The sequence below is a fragment of the Perna viridis genome, chromosome 12 (genome assembly GCF_037379345.1).
Source record: "Perna viridis isolate PV_CMFRI_1.1 ecotype Kerala chromosome 12, ASM3737934v1, whole genome shotgun sequence".
Lineage (NCBI taxonomy): Eukaryota > Metazoa > Mollusca > Bivalvia > Mytilida > Mytilidae > Perna > Perna viridis.
The window spans coordinates 2,471,617-2,496,341 of record NC_142456.1 but is presented as its reverse complement, the minus strand read 5'-3'; the positions used below and the strand labels follow the sequence as shown (position 1 = coordinate 2,496,341).

The 24,725-nt window shown below is 32.1% G+C and overlaps 1 long non-coding RNA gene and 1 pseudogene across 4 annotated transcripts; one reads left to right on the top strand and one right to left on the bottom strand.

Moving 5' to 3' along the window:
• Nucleotides 1–691: 691 nt before the first annotated feature.
• On the bottom strand, nt 692–12,996 carry LOC148600759 (uncharacterized). 4 transcript variants are annotated; one of them, XR_015917026.1, is made up of 4 exons: nt 12,862–12,996; nt 7,949–10,382; nt 5,402–5,429; nt 692–3,508 (listed from the first exon to the last, which is right to left on the bottom strand). It is a non-coding gene; the product is annotated as an uncharacterized LOC148600759 (long non-coding RNA). The 4 variants fall into 4 exon arrangements; XR_015917027.1 differs by having other exon boundaries at nt 12,668–12,959; XR_015917028.1 differs by lacking the exon at nt 692–3,508 and adding an exon at nt 7,011–7,128 and having other exon boundaries at nt 4,906–5,429.
• A 7,468-nt stretch (nt 12,997–20,464) lies between these two features.
• On the top strand, nt 20,465–23,281 carry LOC148600758 (uncharacterized; annotated as a pseudogene).
• The last annotated feature ends 1,444 nt before the right edge of the window (nt 23,282–24,725 follow it).

Here is a 24,725-nt window from a genome sequence, read left to right as displayed (position 1 = left end):
ATACCGGCGTGTCAAAATATGATAACCATTTCAGAGACATCGAAACATAACCAAAACATGACAACAGGAAAGAACGACTAACGATCCAGGAACTGAAATACGAAACATATCATAAAGCTTTTTAAAATTATAGGGACAATAAATAACCAAGCCAGAGACGATTTCATTCAAAACATTTGTTTACCCTATTGGTTATATCATATAATTCACTTTTTTCTTTGGTTGCAGTGTATATTGATTCCTTCCCGGTGAACCGGTGAATTGATCCATTCAGGTATAAGTCAATGCATGATCCTTGAAATGGAAGCTTCCCACAGAATATAAAAGCTCAAAGTTTTGTTACACTTTATCTCTAAGTAACATAGACGTTCTAGGTGGTGTTTTATGTAAACTATGGCCAAACATATGTGCCACGAAATATCAAAGAGTAATCAAGAGAACAAAGAATCGAGTGGAAATCAATAGAATATATTCCAATGATAAAGACGCCTTTATCATTTCATATGAGAAAAATCCAGTAAGAGTCTAGCTATCTATATTCTCTTGTAAGGCACAAAGAGGTCCATCGAACACGACGTGGCAAATATATGTACGATTTACATCTGCAATATTTGTCATTAATGGATACAATTTAATGAATTTTAAAACAAGATTCAGTAATATATCCTTTTATTTTGGTTAAACAGGCATTGAGTATAAAGGTATACCAACAAACATAAAGATAACAATTAGATTATTACCGGGTTATTACCACTTACAATACAATATCCGCTGGCTTACTCTTTTGGAGCACCTAATGTCAAACTTGGTTTTTGTAGGAGTTAATATTTCTTAGATTTTAAACTTGATATCACAAAGCAATAAATCATGCTATAAAACGAATAAATGGCTAAATTTTATATGAAGATTTCAAAAGAAATAAAATGTTATCTCTCCGAACGCACTAACACGATAGCATGACATTTCCGATTAATAGATAAAATTAGTTCACAAAAAATGTTATCGAAAATATTTAACATTTATTTTAGCCCGACCTCCGAATAAATATTTGTGTACCTCGAACATATGTAGGACATATTTTAAGAACATTTTATTTTATTAAGATTCTAAAACTCTTTGTAAAAAGCGTTATGGGTATACGAAGTAATTAACATATTGAAATGTGCATTAATAGTTGGTCAAGTGTAACATGTAATAAAATTCTTCAATGTTGATGCTTACATATCCGGGACTGGTCAGTCATTATCATAAGTCATTTGCACATTGAATTGTACAAAATTCGTTCCGCATAAGCTTTAATTGATTATCCACTTCACCAATATTCATACTAATGTTGCTATAAACTATTTCAATGTTTTATTTATTAATCGACAAATATGTGTCAAAACTTTATATGCAAATTATTTACACAAATGAATTTAAAAACATTTTAACATTTTTTTTATTTGGAAGATGTATTGATTTGACATTTAAGATAATAAGACTGTTCTATCATAAGAATGGTCAATGGCAGATTTGTAATTCTTACGATAAATGCTCATGAATTTTATGAGACGGTTTGGAAGACGACTTCTGATTGATAACCTCTGAAGTGAAAGCTGATGTAAATTTTCTAGAGACTTTTACGCAGCGTAATAGGTTGTTCCCCCAGCTCTGCATTGTCACAGGATCATTTCAAATCAATGTGTACGCCTTCATTGAAATGTTTTTAAGGTATACTCTTTCACTGGTGCTATCTTTGAATAATGGTCCTTTTTTAAATTAAATATTGCCGATCTAAAGGCATGTGGTTACCGTTTTTAAACCAAGTATGAATCCTTTTCATTTTTATGTTGTCATTTTTGACGAATATTTCAAATCAAATGTTTGACCGGCGTTCATTTTGAAATGGCGGCGACGTTTGGAATTTTAAAATGTTTGTGCATAATTAGTTATGGTGGTATATTACGCAAAGTTCGGTTTAAATCTATTCTGGCGTTTCAGATGAGTTCTGTGGACGATACAGTGTTAAGAAAACAAAGAATTTTGAAAATAGAAGTAAAAATAATGTATTCCCCAACTTTGTTGGCAAACATAATTATACATTACAAAAGGCATATGTAGACAAATTCAATCATAATTACATCGAACACAAAACCTTTATTTACATTTAAACACGTAGAATTTCACATCACATATTCCCATAGTTGTTCAAGTATCATTACCGATACTCATTGGCTGATATTGACCCTAAAAGAGGCACAATATCTTTCTATCGATAAATTATTCATGTTGCTAACATTATTTAATGAAACCCCATTTAGGATTTCAGTTTAGAAAGATAATTGGTTTACCAAGGTTTAAATTTAAATTGATATAAAGGGAATTTCAAAACTTTCTTGATCAAACAGGTTTTATGATTATTCAGGTTTCGGTTTAGACAGTTTTCACTGTGTATGTATAAATATAAGGATCTTAAAAACTCTATCGCCGTAGAAACTGTCAAAATTGCGACGCAAATATTTGTTCGTTCCCTTTTCAGACTCGAACCGCTGTTACACTTATACAAAGTAATATTAAAATAAAGAGATGATTTTTTTTATTCTGGAATACTTTGATTCAAAGTTGATGAGCATATGTTCATTTTCATAGATCTTCTGCTGTACAAGCATTACAGTTTAAAAAAAAACAATATGTAACCCTGCCATTATAATATTTGAATACCTCTGATAAAACAACGACGTCATATAGGCATGCATTGTGATCTGGGCAAAACTATATTTGTCTCACTGTTAAACTTGGTCATTGCTACCAATGATAGAGTACGTATGACTGTTGAATCATATTACCTTCTTATAGTATGGCACCACTGATCAACATGAAGCATGATTATTTTTCTTGTATTCAGTCCTTTAAGTATTTTTTTCCGCATTTGTTTTTGCACTGAGAACGTTGGAGATTGATATGAGACATGTTAGTCGTTTTCTCTGTCTTTTCTTTTGTTTATTGGTTTGTTTATTTTTGTGATTTATTTAAATTTTGTTTGTTTTGTTTTGCTTTATTTTTGCTTCAAAAATACATGTAACAACTATATGTTAGCCTACAATATGCAACTACGTGAAAAATATGGTTCATATTAACCTAAATTTAGTCAAAATTGTTACTTTTCTTCTTGCATGAATATTCTATTTCGTTTACTTTCGTGATGACAGTCGAATCCTTTAAAATCGTCATACTTTTTTTGAAAGATATTTGGTTGTCGAATGGATTTGTTTCCGCAGGATTTGTCATGTTGTCGAATGGCTTATAACAAGGAGAAATTACCGCTTCTGCATGCTTAAAAAAGTCCGCTTTATCCTATTAATCTGAGAGCCTTTTGGAATCTGTCTTTCTTTGAAAGCATGGAATGCTAGTCCGTCCTTTTTTATCTTATTGGTCAACTCACTGTTCAGAAAGATCATATCGTCATATGAACAAGTGGCTTCCCGTGTTTTTGAATTGAATGTAAGTTTCCTCGATCCAATTAGATCTGTGATATGATAAACGGAAAAAAGATTGCCTGAAGGATGGATTGATCAAAAACGAAACTGTGCTAAATATTTCCTTTTAATTAAAATGAAAGAACACAACGCATGAATACTTACTTTTGTTTTTTGTTTTTGTTTTGTTTTTGTTTTTGTTTTTGTTTTTGTTTTGTTTTGTTTTGTTTTTGTTTTTGTTTTTTTTTACTAATTTCATTGCTAATTCAAATAATTAATTGGGAAGTTTGAAGACTTATAAGTGACAAATGAAATAATAATTACAATCTATAATTGTAAGAATCAAAGCTATTTCCTTGTAATTGCAACTTGTCGTGTGAATGAGATTAATCAAAGGAACCAAGGTATGATAAGAAAAAGAAAACTATTCAATTCAATGAAAAGATGTAAATACCGTGTCTTGCTGTAGTGTCGCCGGGACTGCTTGTATTGGTGAAATACCTTGAGAGACTACATTACACAGGCAAATATTTTTCACGTGAAATTCATGTGCAATTCACATGAAATTAACATGATTTTCATGTGAATTTCATTAAACACGAATGTCATGTGAACATTTTGTGTGAATTTCACGTGAATGCTCCATTTACCCGAATTTCACGTGAACTCTGTCACTTAGTTTATTTGCTCAATTCAGGTGAAAATCATTTGAAATTGGTGTGAAATATCATGAGAAATAATTTTGCCTGTATAACTCTCGAGCCGAAATAATCTATATGTGTAATAAAAAGCAAGGTCTTACATTCTAAATCACAAGCTCTATTGTAGTCTAAAAGAGACAATTACTTAAACTATACGTGCAATAAAATTAATTTACGCCACTATTAACAATCGTCCCTTTTACTTATCAAAATTTAAATAATTTGCATTAATCACCTTTTATGCATCATTATGTCCAATACAGTCATTCAGTGCTATTATCAATTTTAAAAATCATTACAAATCGGCTAAAAATACCGAAGCAACAACAATAGAATAACTCGAATATATACGGTCTGAATTTTAAAACAGGAAACAAGGCCGATCTGCTTGAACAAAGAATATGAAATAGCAAAAATAACACGTACAAAGAAACAAAAGTAAATGAGAAACTCGGACTCTAAGAACTGGGGGCATGGACCGGGTGCATCGGTAGAGTAAGTATCATCTGCTTTTTAGAAACATATAGGTTGTCCAGCATTTTGAAAACATCTGTTCCCGTATATTTAGAAATGATTTGGAATTGTTTTTACAAAGTATAACATGTATAAGGAATCTCTATTGAGTACTATGTATCTATATATCTTGGTGTACCGTCTTTTCTGCACTGAGAACGATGTTTAATGTTTTTGGGTAGGGATTTTAACTGAGTATGGATAATAGACGTATGAAGGGTTGACAAATCATAGATATTGATGTTATTGTATTATCTGATACTAATCTTGAATTGAGAGTTTCCAGGAGATCTTTTAACCTTTATGGCATTAATTCCTACTTAAAGTTTATGTCAAAATATCATGTGGGTGCGATAGGACGTTGCAGAACACTGCCCTTCATCGTCAACGAATGAATAAGGCCATTGAACACCAAACATTATTACGATCGCTGGAGGAGCGAAATGGCAGCATGTTTAAAGAAATGATTGCGAATCTCATCGTAATCCAGTCAGTGGTGTCGAAAGAGTAGAGTATGACTCTCCTCTCTTTGATATGTTTTACACATTGAAAGATAGAACTGCATACTAGGATATAGAAGAGCGCAATTCTATAAAAAAATGCGGGAGTGTCATAAAAGATCATGTTATACAGCATAATTTTTTCATGCCATGAAATTTTCAGAACGGGAATTTCATATATGAATATTTGATTTCATTCAAGTGTTTTTTTAATCAAAGTTTTATATACCTGTTTTCTGTGCTTCGTCTGGTTGAATCTGAAATTATATTAGTAAAATATAATTATGTATACACTATAATTCGAGAACTTGATATTTAATGCATAATATTATTTAAAATATTAAAAATGTCAATGCTAGTATCTTGTTGGTAGTTGCAACACTCATATTTCTGTCCAAATTCTTCAAAATGATATATTTTTTCAAAGCGTATGTGTGCGAACACATTAAATATACTTATCAGTCTAAAATTATTGTATGTAATGTTAAAATTGTCAATATAAGTATTATGTAGACGGCTGTAATATATACATTTCACACCAAATTCTTAAGAATGATATATTATTGTATATTAAATGAGTGTGAACACTTGAAAATGGTCTTTAAAATGTAGAAATTGTCATAATAAGCATCATATGTTTGGCTGTGCCATTAATTTTAATTCAATTTCATATAAATGAAATATTTCTGCAGATTGTAAGGATGCAAACAGTTTGATAATAATGGTCCAAAATTATTGTTAAAAATATCAAAAATGGCAATATTAGTATCTGGTTGTTGGTTGCGATACTGCTCATATATTTCAGCCAATTGAAAGAGAATCCACATTATCAATTTCAAAAAAATGACCTTGTTATTATTGCAAAATATGTTTAATTTGTCAACATTAAAATATTACGAGTCTGTGTGACACAGAATTATTTCAATCCAAATTTTCTAAATTACATATGTTTAGTAATCATATGAGCACGAACATTTTTAATCTATAATGACCAGAAATAATTTTGTGAAATAATTTTGTACAATTTTACAAAATATTTTAAAAAAATGTCAATGAATAACTGTGGCATCTGCAATCGTAAAAAATTGATAGGTACATTGTTTACAGAAAAAGCAAAACATTTTTGTCGACTGACTCATCAAAATTATTCACTGGCTCCATTCCTCATTGCCCTATTCATATACCCCATTCCCCATATCCCATGCCCCATTCCCCCATCCCCCATTCCAATTGCCCAATTCCTTATGCCCCATACCCCATAAAATGGGACGTGTATCCCATACAGGTACTGTATTGGCGAGTTAAATATGAATCGGTTATTCGTTGTAATTTGTAAGAAATATTCGTATATGTATTCTACAGGGCCACGTGTCCGGGTTTAACAGGTAAACATACAATTATACAGACTTTCGACAAGATGTTATCCACTACACTTCAGTCATCTTACCTACATAGATATAAACTCAGAATTATTATTTTTTTGTGACTTTCATCACTTTCTGAACACTATAGATACAAAAAATAAACCCTCATCTAAACCATGGTTTTATTTGTATTGCTAGTTCAATGATTATGTATGCAGACTAGTTATTATTTAAAAAAAATGCAAATCCCTGTACTGGAAGTTGAAAACTTGTTACTGTGAAAGTACTTTTGTTCGTGGGTACCAATTTTCGTGGTTTTCGTGGGTAGGGCAATGAGATTTCCATAGATGGGTATACTAAACACCTCAAAACCATGAATTCAAGAATCCATGAACATGTGTTTCTTCCCCAATATACGAAAATTGGTATCCACGAATTAAATTACTTCCACAGTAATTCTTTGTATATTCTTACCCAACTTTATCCAGTCGTGAAATTGAATCATCTAAATGTTGTGAAAGATATTTGGATGTGTTGACTGACGCCTTTGGTTTATTTGTGTTGTTAGTTGTTTGATCTGTCATGCCGCTTACTACAATGTCCGAATGAACTCAAAAGCATTATTTGACCATGTCAAAAATAGATAGGGAAATGCATTTTGTATCTGTTTTAATGTTTGTAACCAAGGTTATAGCTGTAATCAAAATAATGCAATCCAGGGACAAAGACCATACATGAAAAACAGACATACACAACAAAGAACATAAAGTAACTAAAATCATATATACAAAGTAACAAAAGCAAATGAGTAACTCGGACTCCACTCAAAACTGGGAGCATGGACCAGGTGCACCGGTAGGGTTAGCGTCCTCTGCTTTTCTAGAAAAACCCTTCGAGTTGCTCATAAAAAGTCAAGTCCGGGTAGACAAAAGAGGAAATGCAAACTATGACCCGTTGAGTAAATCAATTTTTATGGTGTTGATGGATACATCATAACGATCCACGAGTTCATGATGACGACCATAAAACCTCTGCAGTGATGACTTCAATCTTGTAGCAACATAAACCTGTTCCAGAAGCCTATTTGTTAGAGTTCTAGCGCGATACAAAAAGTCTGCGTAGTTTCGGCAAGCTCTGGCATCACGTGTGAGTTGTGATATGAACATTCCATGTGTAGATGCTAAAGGGATGTTGCCACAGATGAAAGGAAAGTTGACAATTCTGAATGAAAATTCATAATGTGTTGATATTATATCCTAAATAAAATAACTATATATGCGTTTTTCTGTCCAATTTATAATATCATGTTCCAGTAAAAGAAAGAAAAAAAAGTTTGACCATATCCTTTGACGTATATAAAAATTATTTCAACAAGACATGTGCCTACTCTGACCTTTCTTCATATTACGTACCTTGTATGCCGAAAGATCTTCTTTTACCATGGTGTTTTTTCCAAATCTAAAAGGTTTGGATTATGTCTTTCGTGGTGGCTACACGACATCCTCGATCACTCTACTCTGTTCTATAACTAAAAGATTTTTTTCAAGCCTTTCAAGAACTTCGGTAAAAGCTTTACATTGACAGAAAGAATTTTCGTCACTTGCGTAAAATCCAACACAAGAAAAATGGCTTAAAAGTACTAGTTCTAAGTTGCATTTCTTGAATGGAAACTACCCACATATAATTTTCGTCGATCGCCCATGCAACATCGAAGCCACTTCTTTTTAGAATGCTTTCAAAAAAGTCTGAAGCTTGTCCTCTTGACACTAAAGTCAAAACAAGTTTGTTAACCACCATTTGCTTAACATTCGTTTCCATTTTTGACATAAACCTGTTAAATTTCCCTTCTGCCTTCTGTTCATCGGATTTTACACATTCGGTATTAGCCTGCTCTTTAATTGATACGTCTAAGAACTGATAAGATAAACTTTTTCACAGCTGCTCTTTTCCATTTTTGTTCGAATGGAATTTTAACATTAATTGTCATCTGCGTAAACTGTGCTACTGTCTTGTTAATATATTCTTTCATTGCAGCCGATCCTACTATGTACACTTTGGAGTCATCTCTTACCATTGTCATATTGCCATCCATCAACTATAACTTAAACAATTCCTCTGCAATTTTGCAAGTGAAAGGTAACTGTGGAATCGTTTTGAGAAAACATGTTCCATTTCATGTGACAAAATGGTGGCTATGTCAGCAGAAAATCCAGTTTGTTCTTCGGATTTTAATGTTATTTCCAACAAATGAAAATCTTGCTTAATCTTTTCTACTTTATTTGTAGGAATGTCCTCAATCAGTGACTGTAGTTTATCACGATTGTTCCGTAAAATGAATTGGAATTTTATTGGTTAATAATTTATACAATCGCCATTTTGTTCATTATTTAATGAAAGAATAATCAAGGGAACCACAAGGATCCATGGATACATGACGACAACAATAATATTTCTGTAGTGATCACTTCAATCTTGTTCTAGAAACCTAATTGTAAGTAGTCGAGCAAAATTTAAAAAAAAAACATGTAGTTTTTGCAACTTCTGGCGTGACGTATGAGTTGTGATATGAAAACTTCATATACAAGTGCTTTAGGGATATTACCACAGATAAAAGAAAATTCAACATTTTGTTTTAAGAGTAATCAAGGGAAGCGGTAATTAAAGGAATGTAATCCAGGGACAAAGACCATACATTGGAAACAAACATACACAACAAAGAACATAAAGTAACTAAAATCTTACATACAAAGTAACAAAAGCAAATGAGCAACTCTGACTCCACTAAAAACTGGGAACATGGACCAGGTACACCGGTAGGGTAAGCGTCCTCTGCTTTTCTAGAAACACCCGCCGAGTTGCTCATAAATAGTCAAGTACAGGGTAGACAAATCGGGAAAGGAAAACTATGACCCGTTTAGTAAATCAGTTTTCATGGTGCATCTATACCTTTGTTGACAAACGGTAGTGGAAGAAATGATCGTTTTTTCTTCATATTGGCTTTTCACACAAACCGATTTAAAGAGTCTGTAGAAACCAATATTCAAAATGATGGCAACAAGTCTGTATAATGATGAGGTGGGATCCGAAACAGGAGTGTCAAGACAAGACTTGTTTTGTTAAGGGGTGAAAGGAGTTTTAAATTAACAAAGTACAAAATGTAAGTATATGCATTTAATCAAATTGTTTCACTCATCTTAGAGAAAATAAAAGGAAAAGCATTATGAAGTAGACGTAAGAGGAAAAGAAAACTACGACACAGTCAAATCGATTGAACATATCCGCTTGTAATGTATTTCAATATTGTATATCTTGACATTATTGTGTGTGTGTGTGTGTGTGTGTGTGTGTGTGTGTGTGTGTGTGTGTGTGTGTGTGTGTGATCTCTCCAAATTTTGACATTGTGAGAACCTTTATTAGTCGTTTGCATCGTCCGTACAATGTATGTTTTCCGTGGCATACTGTATAATATGAGAAAATGTTTCAGTGGTATAATACAGCTATCTCTTACTTTTCTGTCCGAAGGTTGTTTATTGGACGGTGTCCTTGATACCACATCATGATCGCTAGGAAAAACGTCGCAAGAATGTTTAACTGCCCGATTAATTTCAGTCGGGGCGATTTATTTGCTTATTTATTTGTAAACTTGTAATGAAGAGACTACGGTACAATTACGCGTATACAGAAAAAAGGCATACTCATCCATATTGAACTATAAAACGCGTTTTGTGCAATAGATTGATTTAACAGATGTTGTGTTCAACGATCTTTAAATTACCTTGAGCGGGTGCATAGTCATAATTGTAATCATTGCCGCCTGAATCACTCTCAGAAATCGCCCCAGACATTCTGTAAAAGACGACTCAATTTTTAGTAGTATTACAAGCAAAAAAATTTTTACTCATATCGACGAAATATTTTTAGCATACTTTTTATCCAAGCACATCCAATCCGTGCCAATGTCCATTACTTAGTTGTTAATTTATTAGAAAATAACTTGACAAATAAATTATTTGAGATAAAAGATTATTTATTATATTCTAAACTATATTTTTATTACTGTTAATTAGTTTACAGATTGATTGACTAATTGTGTTTTTTTTTCATTTGTATGTTTGTTTGCTTTTTTTGTTTGTTTGTTTTTTTTTGTTTGTCTTTTTTATTTTTTTATTTTTTGTTTGTTTTGTTTTTTGTTTTGTTTTGTTTTGTTTTTGTGTTTGCTTGGTTTTTTTTTCTGTCTTTGTACTTAACCAAATATTTTAATTATCAAGCAATGTAACCATCACCTGCTTTATCGATTTAAGTAAAACATTTGAAACAAAATGACTGTATTGTCATTAAAATGACGATATCACAAACTTACAGGTGATAAAAGAAGATAAGCTGAAAATGTATTATCTAAGGTTAATCAAATAATTATTATGAAGTTTTAGTCGAACGCAAATATGATCATTTTTTTTAAAGACATGTTTTCAAATTTCCAATCTAATATTTTGTAGCGTTGTTTGATTTCATGGTATTCGATAAAGATGCGGTTTTTTTTATATCATATCTAAGAACCATTTGAAAAAAAATAACTTCAATAAAAAACTTTGTATAATTGTTAAGATCAACATTTTTTAGCAATGAACAGGTACAAGAAAGATAACATAAAATCAATATCAATGGCTACATTTAACGACATAAAATCAATATCAATGGCTACATTTAACGGTATCTTCCTGATTGTTCCACTTTTGAAAATTATATAGTTTTGATTGTCGCACACAAAAAGTTAGGATTGTACCCAATGTAATGTAAGGAAGAAAGTTTCTAAACAATTACAGTAATTATTGTTAATTTAAAAGATTAGTAGATTTGTTTTCTTGTCAATTAATAAATTGTAAATCTGAACAATGTACTATTTCCTTTATAATACAAAATTTGGAATAAAATTCATTTACGTAAATTGTATAACATAAATACATGTACATGTATTATATTTACTTCTATAATATAAAAGTGTAATTTCCAGTTATAGCATCGATTGAAATGATTGATTACAACTTGTCGTATGATAATATGATATTAGTTCTGAATTAACCGGAATTTTGAATGATTTGAAATATTTGATATTTATAGTTGTCTTAGCTTTTCATATATAGCTACCAAGCATGAGACTTTTTAAGCTCTTTTCAGATGAAAATTGCGTTCCACAACCTATTTATATTTCATATATTACAAAAAGAAATTCAACTACTTCAGACAACCTGCACTCTTAGTCAGATTCAATAACAATCAACCATTTTCCTTATCGACTATGAAGCTGTCGTACAAAATACTACTATTTCCCGGAATCACCATTAAGGGTTGCTATTTTCTTTTATCTAAATTAACGTTTGGTAAGGTCCAAAGCAACATAAGAATTGATACCAAAGCACGATAAACCAACTATTCATTAAGTCGCTCGTTAGAAAGTAGAACTTCCACTAGTTCCACAGGCATCAATAGAGAACGTATGGTTAAATGTTCTAGAAGCCATTGAAGATTCCATCTCATCAGTCAAAACTCAATGATTGATTACGTTACAACGTAATAGTTGTAAAGAATAATAGACAAGTATTTAATCATTTACTAAAAGTCCAAGGACGATAACCAAGAAGGACACAGTTGCAAAAATATGATACAGCAAACACCTACTCAAGTATATTAAAGAAAAGCAAGTGGCCAATAAAGTTAACATGAATCAGTAACAATCAGGACGTTTCAGACCAGCAAAAAAACACAGAATGTGCACACTGATCAACACCAGACTCCAATAAAACATAGTGAAGACGTTGCAGTGACCAAAAACACAGACAGGGCTACATATGTGCTGCATTCTATAAGACAGAAAATGCATAATTTGTGAAACTGGTGTGTTCTTTTTTATCATTTATTCTTAATGCGTTATATTTATGACTTGACTAGTATTATAAACGTCATACTGACATTATGAATTCAATATAAAATAATAAAATTTGATAGTGTTGCATTAATTGATCGTGACTTTCAAGAATAAATAAACATATTTTTACACAGCAAAATTACAATCAAAACAATTCATAATTGTCCAACACACGTATTCACCATTGTGCCAGAAAAAAAACTCTTACCTGTTCTATCTATATTTTTTTCAAATGTGGAAAAATCAGGAACACACCTATTTAACTGTGATGCAGTTTTAGTCCAAATAGGAAGTATTAAGGTGTAATTGTCAGGTAAAAACATAAACAAACATATCATTTTCAGGTAGAAAAAAAGTAATTCTTTACATTTTCCATATTCCCAACTTTTTATACATCTGTACCTTAACAAAATATTCTGATGTTTCCGTCTGTCTGATTCGGGGTTATAAAACGAAAGTACAGTATATACATAATGGAATTCGTCTTAAATCACGTGACATATTGATGTTGATTATGAAAATATATTTAAATGATTACCCACAGTGTTCAACATAGAAACAACAAGATAAATTTTTTTTTTCTTTAAAGGTCCTAGATAATATAGATTACGTCATGATTTTATAAAATGTGCGTCGTATTCATTGCTATGTTTTTATTTCTTTTTGTTTTGTTGAGTGGTTACTGAAATTGCCAAAACATTGGGGACCGTGAAGTAATTTTTGAAGGTCCCCGAGGGTATTCACCAACCCAGTAGTCAGATTTGTCTGACCCCGAATTATGTCATATTTTATCTACCTTATTTATGATATTTTGCAGTATTCCAAATTTGAAAATACGTAAAACACTGAGGCTTCATTCCTTGTATAGCATATGGTAAAAATTCTCGGTGATGGATTTGGATTCCTCTTTCGATAGTTTTGGTTTTGAGTACTTCTTGAGTACTACTCGGACTCCACTAAAAACTGGGAGCATGGACTAGGTGCACCGGTAGGGTAAGCGTCTTCTGTCTTTTTCTAGAAACACCCTCCGAGTTACTCATAAAAAATATCATGAAAAATATAATTTGCAGAAAATTCATTGCACATTAGAATATGAAAACAAATGGGCTTCTTGCGTGAAAAAAGAATACTTTAATTACACATAATGATACCATATCGCATTTAGTTGCTACCTCGTGCCTCATGGTTAAAGGTTCAAAATCGAAATTATTCTGCACCGTTAAAATGGAAAAGTACAAAAATTTCAATTCTTTGCGGGTTTTCTGCATATGTTTGTCAACAAGCTATTTTTCAATATTTATTATTTATCTATTTTTTTTTTCGTTCCTGTCATAAGATTAACTCTGTGCTGGTTATCTGAACGCAAAATTATGATTCATTTTTGTAAAAACTATCTATTACAGAATGCCTTAAATTTCATATTTTCAGTTAGCATGAAACTAACCTAATAAAATAGTTTCACATACGACGGCAAATGTTTCCCGTCGTGCAATGGTATCCTGCTGTCATCTCCGTCATCTCCGTCATCGTAAGAATCAGTAGACATTTGGTTTTTCTTGCAATTTCTCGATATTTCATCTTAATGAAACTTTACTACAAGTTCTATACCAGAAAAAAAAAGGTTGGGTTTGAATCTGTTGAAGAATAAAGGCACAAAATGATCAAGAACAAATACCTTATTGCTTTGCTTAATTCTTGACGAATTTCAATAGGTTTGATTCAAAGCATTGACTTATTGAAGATCACAGCTTTGACTTTTTAAAGTTCTTTGATATGTTGAATGTAACAGCAAAATTGATATTTTGATTGTTTATCCAATGTGTACGTTGGTCCAAATTAGAATACTATAAACAACAGAAAAACGCAGATCAGAAAATTGTGATAGAGCCTCGTCAAAGAACTTAAAAACTCACCCGTATGAGATTTCTATTCTTGCATTCTCAGCGGTGTGAGATTAGGTTTTTAATGGAATATACGAAGGAAAAGAAAACAAACGCCTATCCTATACTACTGTTCTTTTCTATTTGCAAAATCTGCTGATGCTATAGATGTACGCTAAGGAATACATGCAGTTTGTACGCTATTACATAACAAAGCCTTTGTATAGATTTACAATATTTTGTGGGGCTATGACTTTCGAAAAGGGCTAGTCGTCGTTCTCATAACGCTTGCAGGTTTGTTCAACTACTCACAAATTTTGGGAACAAAACTTAATATTTCACATTTTATTATACTTTCATCAATAATTTGAAATTTAAATTGTTATGTATAAAGAAAGCAAATTTCTTCTTGATTGCATGTAGACAGGTACCGTTCATGTATAATCGTTTTGTGTATAGTTACGATTGGAACGGCAAAACCTTTACGAATACGAAAGGTGCATTAGACTTTTAGAAACTGTAAACTAACTTCCGTCATGAGTATGTAATTGAAATATACCCAATTCATGAATTGAACAAAGTACAAATTATTTATCAGACCTTTTATTGGGGTGTTTTGATGTAATGAAGTTCGAATTGATCAAATTGAATTCATGTAAAAATTTAACAACATGTAAGTTTCCACTAATGACCCATTTTGATCTAAACAAAGACAAAGGCGAAACGCAACGTTGAATTGAGGTACTGCTCCCACACAGTAAGCCTATTACTTCATTTTGTGGATTACAAATACACTTTCGTTTAGGACTTCATGGAAGAGGATATTGTACATTTTTTAAAGCACGGCTGGGATAAATATGTGCTGAAAAAGTATCGTCCTGTATCGAACCTTTTATTAATTTCAAAATGAAATTCTGAAATGGCTGTTGCGCCCTGTCTTGAGTTTCATCTACCACACAATTCACGTTTTAACATTTTATCAGTGTACCATACCTGTCCTCTTCTTTCGAGTTTGTCATGACATCACAATGTTACTTGATAACAATGACTTTACTGTCTTATTGCGTTTAAACAATGTATATCTCTCTGCTATTTTTAACATTAGAAACCACAAAACCTTTCGTTTAAAGTACTATAAGCGGTGTTATAATCGGACCAATTTGGTACGGTCGTTTTTCACAACAAGAAAACAGCATTTTGCGATTGAGAATTTTTTCCTAATGACAGCACATTACAACCGCTATGCAGAAAACGCACATTAATGCCTTATCATTGAACATCAAAACAAGTGACTTACATATCCATTCGCACTAAAGCTTGTTGAACCAATATCAGTGACTTGATAAAATCAGATTTTTTAAAATTTAGATAATGACTGACTTGATTGTTGCTCTTTCACCTTTGTTTCTTTTTTCAGCTTCCTATACATTAGATTTCAGTAAAAAGAACTTTTTTTATATTTTTAAATAGAAACATAAGTGCATCCGTTATTTGCAGGAAGTTGTCAGTTTCTAGCAACCAACTTGTTCTTTACGTTCAGAGATCCGTGCTTTGATTTACGCAGAATATTGGGCATGGAAAAATCAGCAATCACTTTGCTGGTTTATAAAAAAAAATAAACTTTTAGACTTACTTACCAAGATTCTAAATAGTTAACATGGTGAGTTTAATTAACTACCGTGCATTAGGTATTATACCATGTATTTCTCTCTACCAAGGACGATGATTGTGATTTACCATCTATGTACTGGATTCCTAAACTCCACAAGAATCCATACATACAACGTTACATGGCTGGATATGCAAAATGTACCACCAAACCTCGTTCTAAACTTTTAACTTCTATACTCACAACTGTAAAAGAGGGTCTGCAATCCTATCACAACACTTGTTACTCCCATAGTGGTATCAATTCAATGTGGATCCTGAAAAATTCGAAAGATCTTTTGGAGACAATCAGTTCAAATGTATTATCAGAATATAATAGCATTAAAACCTATGACCTTTCAACACTGTATACCTCTATTTCTCATACTCAGTTGAAACCCCGACTTAAAAACATTATACATCGTTGTTTTTTTTCTCCAAATTCCTAGCTTCAAATATAAAGTTCTTGGTAGAAATTCTTCATACCTTGTATAGAAATCATTCCAAATCATTTCCAAATATACAGTATTTATAGCTGATCTGATCCGAAAGAAAGAATATCGTCCAGTTAGATCCTTTAATCTCAATTTCCGCTGTTGTGTATGTCTGTTTTCCATGTCTGGTCTTTGTCCCTGAATTGCATTTTTTTTATTACCGCTATAACCTCAGTTCCCTTGATTACTCGTTTTCTAGAAAAGATTATGTCCTTAATCAGTTAACGTTTAACAAAATAATGTTGACAATATGGTTTATGTGAAATTCGTCGTCTATGTTAACAATATCACCAATGAAATATTTTGAACGGCTCATAATACAAATATACAATGTGATTTGTCTATGATTCTAATAAAAAAAACATATTTGGCTTTTAAAAATAAAACTATACACAATCCTAGTGAAATATTTTGAATGTCTATTCTTGTAAAATGTTGAGAATTGAGGGAATAACACATGATTATATTTTTTAAAATGATTAATGAAGTTATCATTTAAAAAGTGTTATTTTGCCTCCATGCTGTCAGTTAGCAGAACAGGTAAAAATGTGTTTTTTCTGTATTATTTATTCAAGTAAATTTTGTGAAGAATTTCTACAATCATCGTACCATTAGCATAATGATTTTGGAAGCCTTATTTCCTAAGCTTCGCAACGGTATGCAACTTCAAGATGTCATTTGTCCTGGGAATTCACAGTGAGACTTGACAAATTACTTTTTTAACATGTAAAGTAATGGAAACGTTAGAAGTGGTTAGTGAGACCTGAATGTACTTATTGTTTTATATATTCGCTATGGACGTCTCTTTTTTTTTGTTATTCCTTTTACATCAAACTTGCTATGATAACGATGGTTCATCACACACACTTTCTCGTAGGCGCGTACCCCCCCTCCTTAAATCCGCAAGAAAAGAATTTTTTCACCACAAGTTTCACCCCATAATATGTTTTGCCTTGATTTGCACGGCATTTAATTCAATTAACGCCCCCTAAACTCAAACCCTGGATCCGCCCCTGTACTCCTCTTTATTAGAGGTACATTTCAAAATTTCTTTTTCACGTGTGAGCTTATAAAATTAATTTGCTAGCCACAACTTGTTCACGTTGTCAAAGTTTTTAAAAGTAATGCTTAAAGTTAAATTGGAAGTCTTATTTGATGGATATTTTTCTAGTCTCATTTTAATCATGTTAATGTTTTTTTAGGACTGTTACATTGACTTAACATCAGTCAAGGTTTCATACAGATGTGATTGCATAAATACAACATTTATATATATCTAAAAGGTTTGTAGACAAAACAAACTCACATTAGTGAATTAGATGCGAAAATGAAGGAAAAGTAATGCTCAACACATAACATTTAATATATAATAATACTTATAGCCATAATTAACTCCCGAAATGGGTATATAGACAGCTACTTCACTATTTAATGTCATGCATATGTAGCGGTGAAGGTCTATAGCAGAATTATCTGACTATGTGATTGTGTACTATCCTTATGAACAATATTTGTGATAACTATGGACATTAAAATTGTGAAATCGATTTTAATGGACAGTATGTTAGATTTTTAATGTTCACAAATGTTTTGATTGTTATATCATATAGCATTGATGGTAACTTTGAAGTTAAAAAAATTGTATGATCTTATTTAGATGATCTTAGTTATTGAATTTTAAGGTTATGTTAACTTCATCTGTGATACTTTGCCTTTTCACTGGAACCGCTTAACTACATGCATTAGTCTTTTCGGACTATGGTCTTAACAGATCTTGCCTATTTTACTTTACAAATGCTTTTTCAAACATAACTTTTGGCAGTTCTTATATACAGACATCTTTGAAGTTGTTTTTTATTCATAGATACTTTAAACGTTTTAATAAATGTTGAAATTTTACATTGACTTTCAGCCATAGGAAAAATAAGAACAGACCCAGTGTTGGTATCCAAATCAATGTATCTAGGGGTTGCAAAGAAAACAATCCCCTGTAGATTTGAGTTGTTATGAAGACAGCCACTAAAAACGAAATTTTGCAGAGATTGAAACTATGCAGATAACAATATAATAATACACTTACTATTTTGCTTTCAACACGTTCAAAATCCCTCCTTTTACACATAAAATTCAACATAAAGATTACATACTGTACAATTTATTAATGTGCGTGTAAGGACGGTCGTTATTTGTCAAAAGTCTGTAATGATGGCCTAAGGATGATTGTAATCTATGGACCGATGTATCATGACATTTTTTCAAAGGCCTTTATGGTGTCTATAACTTAATCAACACATTTCTTAATAAACCTTCTTCACCTATTATTTTAAATCACTATTTTCTTGCAAGTCGATATGTAAAAGAGTGTTTGTTAGCAATACTTGGATAATGTGCTTTAAACCTAGCAAAACCAAATGTTTACTTTTCGAACTTCAAAACATACATTTGATCTTAAAGAAAACATCCTTGAATTGAGCAAACTCATAAACACTATGAGTAACAAAAAGCAACAATTCTAAATCAAACATTTGCATTGATAGTATGGTAAAACGCCCGAATAATTACCGACTTCTTACCTCCACCAGATCAAAAGTATTTACCGAGAAAGTCAAATCAGAGCTGAGCAATTTTGCAAAGCAAAATCTCCCGGATCAAAACACTGTGAATTCAATATCGTCTCCTTTTTTGCGATATGCTTGATTTCTTCATTGAAAAAAATATTTGTCACATTTGGAGGAAATATTTTCAACAAGTTGGCATTCTAATGGGCACTAACAGTGCTCGTCTACTACCCGATTTGTTTTTATATTCTTACGAGAATGAATTTCTTCAGTTCCTCATAAAGAATAAAAATGAAACACCAAGCTCAAGAAATGTGTCCATAAAAGATCCAAGTCCGTTTTCAATGATCGTGATGCAATTGGATGCTTTTTCACTACATGAAAAATATGTTATCGTCCCTCCGGACAAAGTTTCAAACAAAATTTTATTTGTTTAAAGCACATTACCTCAATTGCCTTATTAAAGAATTGGGCTTTGATAGTAATGCCACATACAAACCTACTGCTTATGATAAGTTGAAATTTTAAATAACCACAAATTCCACTCTCCTTATCGCGGTTTCAAAGCGAAAACGTCCGCAAATCAGGTCACTATGTTAATTGTTGAAAAGTTAAAAATACCTCCTTGAAATAAATGTCAGTGTAATAAAGAATAAACAGTTTACACAAAAAGGGTATTTTGTCAACGAAAAATATGATATGATTAAAACACACAGATAAAAACATTTTCATCCTTTAAAGAACGATGAGAAACAAAAACAAAACATTCAGCAACGTAAAACATCTTCAGCCTCATATTTTGACTCACACTTACAGATCGAAGGTAAAGGAAACTATTGACAAAACTTTACGACAAACGTGATGACTTTCATTCAGAATTGTCAACTTTCCCTTCATCTGTGGCAACATCCCATCAGCGCCTGCGTATGGAGTTTTCATATCAAAAGTCATAGGGTTATGCCAGATCTTGCCGTAAATACGCGGACTTTTTATCGCCCTAGACTTCTAACAATTAGGCTTCTGGAACGGGGTTACGTTGTCACAAGACTGGAGTCATCACTACAGAAGTTTTATGGTCGTCATCCGGGATCGTCACGGTGTATACATCTGCACCATTGAAAACTAATTGTGCCGACGTCTGACAAAAAGTGGCCAGATGCGGCAAATTTGTAATTGAGATATGACGTCGCAAGGTCATGACACATATTCGGGCATCTGTTTTAAAGTTACTCTATAGCAGTGTAGTCAATTGCTGTCTTATTAAAACATCATGAAAGAAAATCACAAGTCAGTTATTTTGATCATTCAGCTTTTACCGCTTAGTGTACGTTCGTCCTTAATTATCCCCCTCTACGTCCTGAATATTGAAAAGGCGGGAAAATCCGGCGATTTCTATCTGTTGTTTACTTTATGAAAATAAGATGTAATGAGTCAAGAAAGTAGTTTTTCGTACACCACATTACCATCGCAAACTTCAGAAGAATATAATGAAGAATTTCTGGACGAATTGCACGAGGTAGACGAACTTTATTTTGCGGTAAATGAAGAAGTCGGTGAAATTATCGAAGGAGATAGCGAGTTTGATATTAATGACTCTACAGGTAACTATGAATCTGACGAAGACAATAATGTTTTTGTAGAACCTTCAAATAGTGACAATATATTACCCAGAACCAATTTCAAAATGAAACTTGTGGGTGTAAAGAGTTTAATTATGGTAAGCCCTGCAGTAAGTTTATTGACTTTGAAAGTGCCATAGAATTTCGTGAACAATGTAGAGAGTTGTCTAGGGAGGAGTTGGATATTGTTATTAAAGTTGAACATTTTTCTCATGGACGAACTGGTTCCCATACAGAAGCAAAAAACAGTAAACCAAAGAAAGACAGCGTCCATATCAGGAATTTTTCTTCAATGGCAATAGGGTATGTCGGACTACATTTTGTTTCATACATGGCATTGGAAGAAAAAGTTGCAAGCTATTGCACAATCACTGGATAAGGATGGATTATCAGCAAGGGTTCATGGATTAGTTGGTAAACCAAATAAAAATTCACTTGACTATAATGACAGAGAAAGAATTAAGAATTTCTTGTGCAAATATGCCATGGACAATGCTCTCCCTTTACTAGGTCGACTGCCTAATTTTAAACAGTCTAATGTTTTATAATTACCATCAGACAAAACAACTGCTGATATACATTACATCTATGAAACTGTAGCAAAGGATATGAAATACAGAAGTATCAACTTACGTACATTTCAAAGAACCTGGCATGATTTATGTCCACATATTGTATTAGCCAAACCTTGTACAGATATATGTAAAAAATGTCAAGACTTTGTTGAGAGAATTCCCTGAAGTGGTAACTTATCAGAAGAAGAAATAGAAAATGTCCTACAAAATTACAATGACCGTGCATCGTTGGCCAAAAAACAGAGAGATTTCTATCGACAACAATGCCAGATAAGCCGACAGAATTAAAGGAGTCTTTTTATAATAATTTTGTACATGCACTTCTTACATTTACATTTGTTAGTTCATTTTTTGTAGATGCTTCCAATATGTACAGAATGTGAGTAAAATTTGATATAAAATACATGTACATGTATATCATGCATTTCTAGAACTAATTGCATGTACTGGGTACTACCCATGTATGCATTCACAAATATATTTACATGCTTCAAAATTTATATTTTTTAGGGAGTCAGCCTAATTCATTACAAAAGGAATTGCACTACTCATGGGATTATGCCCAGCAAGTCCACTACCCTCACCATGCCATGTAAGTCGGACCAATAGATTCAAATTGTTTATATACATTATATTTGCAATTGTTTGTTAAGTGCAACAACAGAAATAGTGCTTTAGACATGATATTATCTTCAAGTATACTTTGTACATGTACTTTGCAATTCATTTATAATTATACATTTAAATGAAATGTTCATGATTACATATGATCTTCTCAGGTAAACAGACATTTTACCTAATTGGTGAAGCCCAAAACCCTGGAAAAGGAGCAAATAGTGTGATCAGCATGGTCCACCATTTTTTTCAGTGGTATGGATATGGAGAGACTGATGAAAACTTCACTTTGACAATTGGCAGGGTCAGAATAAAAACAACATTGTCTTATGGTATGGGTTGTGGAGAGTTATAATAGGTACTTACTAAGAAATAATGCAAGTTACTCTTCAGTCTGTCTGTCTGTCTGTCTGTTAACCTGTTAGTTAACCCCAACACATTATTCAAATAAGGGTACATGTACATGTATAATGAATGACATTAATTAGTAACCATCTAAGTGCATGTTTTTCCTAATTTAATTCATAATTTGTCCCAAAAAATGAATGTCTGTATTTAAGACGTCTTGTTATAAATCTTAAGAATAAATGTAATGAACAATGTATTAATACCCTTTCCAGGTCTTACTTGTCAATAATCTGAGTGTTACTTATGGAAATCACTTCATACTTTGCCTTATTTCTTCCAATATCAATATGGAATTTGCTATGTTGTAAGCCGAGCAACTAGTGTGACATACCAAAATATACATGTACACATAGTTTGAATTTACTCTACAGGTTTGTACACTAATTTACAATACTCTATGATAATAGTTGGGCACACAAAATCTGATCCAGATTGGTACGTTGATGTTTGGAAGGTAAAATGGAGAAATTCAACTGCAGATGATGTCTCAAGTCTTTATATGAATGTAGTAATGAATACAAAAAATCAATTATTTTTTTTACTTCAATTACAATTAGCTTAAAAAATGATTGTTTATACATGTACCTGTACATCACATAAATTGCAACATTTTTTCCGATATAGAATGTAAAGTCTCTCTGATACATCATGTACATGTAGATATTTTCCCATTTTTCTACTGCCTGATATTTTCTATCTGCTGTAATTCTAGAAATGCATGTATTGATAACTACAGATCAGACTCACTGTAATATTTTATGTCTTACTTTAGAATGCTGTTAGTGTTATTCTGTTTGTAACATATTTGAACATGACATTACTGTGTTGTGTTGTTTACTTAACAGTATGCCCATTTGTTGTACAGATAGCAGACACTGTTCAAAAATCTCAAGCAAGAATGGACACAACATTCCACAGCTGATAGATGATCCAACCAAACCAGTTGTATTTTATGACTGGAAATCTTATCTTCAAAAAATGTTCAAACCATTGAAAAACATAAAAAAATATCATCTGAAAATGTAACATTAAATTTGTTTTGAAACAAACAAGTTCTTCCACGGTCCAATACAATGCCTGCGATACTATTAGGTGCAGGACTGGATACAGCTAGGCGGTGGTACCTTTATGAAAACATACGCGAATTTGTCTATTCAGATGATTGCAAAGATCAATTTTACCCTAAGCCTTTTGTGCCAAAAAAAGAAGTAGACTTCACTCAGGAGAACAGTCAGCAATTAAAACTCAAGCCTATAGTGTCATGTAAATAGGCACTTTTGGATTAAGAAAGTACTAAACCAAATTTACAGTACTTTGTAAATTATTGAATACAGAATGTAAAGAAGAATTAAATGTGTTATTTATTTAGTACAATTGTTGAAATTGCTGATAAATAAGCTACATTTAAGTGATAGAATAATATGATACTAAACTCAAACTACTTCAGCATGTTGACAATGTACAATCCTGAATTCAGGTATCATGTTGCTATAGCAACAACAAAATACACTTTTCCATTCAAGTTACCATGGATGAATACATGCTTACAGGTATTAAAATAACAGATATACTAGTTGGAGACCTGATTACAAAGACCATATAAAGAAAACATCTTGAACTACAGTATAGTTCACAAAACAAATTGTCAAACTTACAAAGAAAATAAAAGGCATTTTATTGAATTTGTTGTACAAGTCATCATTACGAAATGGCTAATATCTCAGAAACTACATAGAGTTGGAATAAAATATTTTCAGGAAATCTTATTCAATAAATATACAAAACAAAAATGGACTTATTTCAAAATTCACAAAAACCTCATCTGGCCCCATTTTTCCAGTCACGGTCACAATTTATTCAATGTTTCCTTTCCTCTTTCGTCTGCCCCAGACGACGTGTTATGAGCAACTGGGCGGGTGTTTCTAGAAAAGCAGAGGACGCCTACCCTACCGGTGCACCTGGTCCATGCTCGCAGTTTTTAGTGGAGTCATTTACTTTTGTTACTTTGTATGTATTATTTTAGTTGCTTTATTTTATTTGTTGTGTTTGTCTATTTTTCAAGTTTGGTCTTTGCCCCTGGATTACTTTCTTTTGATTTCCACTAGAATCTTGGTTCCCTTGATTACTCTGACAAATAATAATAACGATATAGTGCAACTGCATTAAGGTTCATCATTACATTTCGACAAATATGGTCTCAATTACACCACTAATTTCCGTCCGACTACAGACTAATATTTATATATAGATAAATTTGAAGGTATAGCTTCCTCTAGATATAATAAAGTCGCATTCATTTTATCTAAAATTATATACAAAAATTGCGTGACGTTTGCTTTTATAATTTTATTAATTCTGCAGAGAGGGCGACGATGAACTACGTCTAATGTTTTGAGATGTTCCCTATGTATTAAAGATAAATTCTCTTCGCATAGACATGGTGGTCAATAAAAAGACATTAGCCACCAAT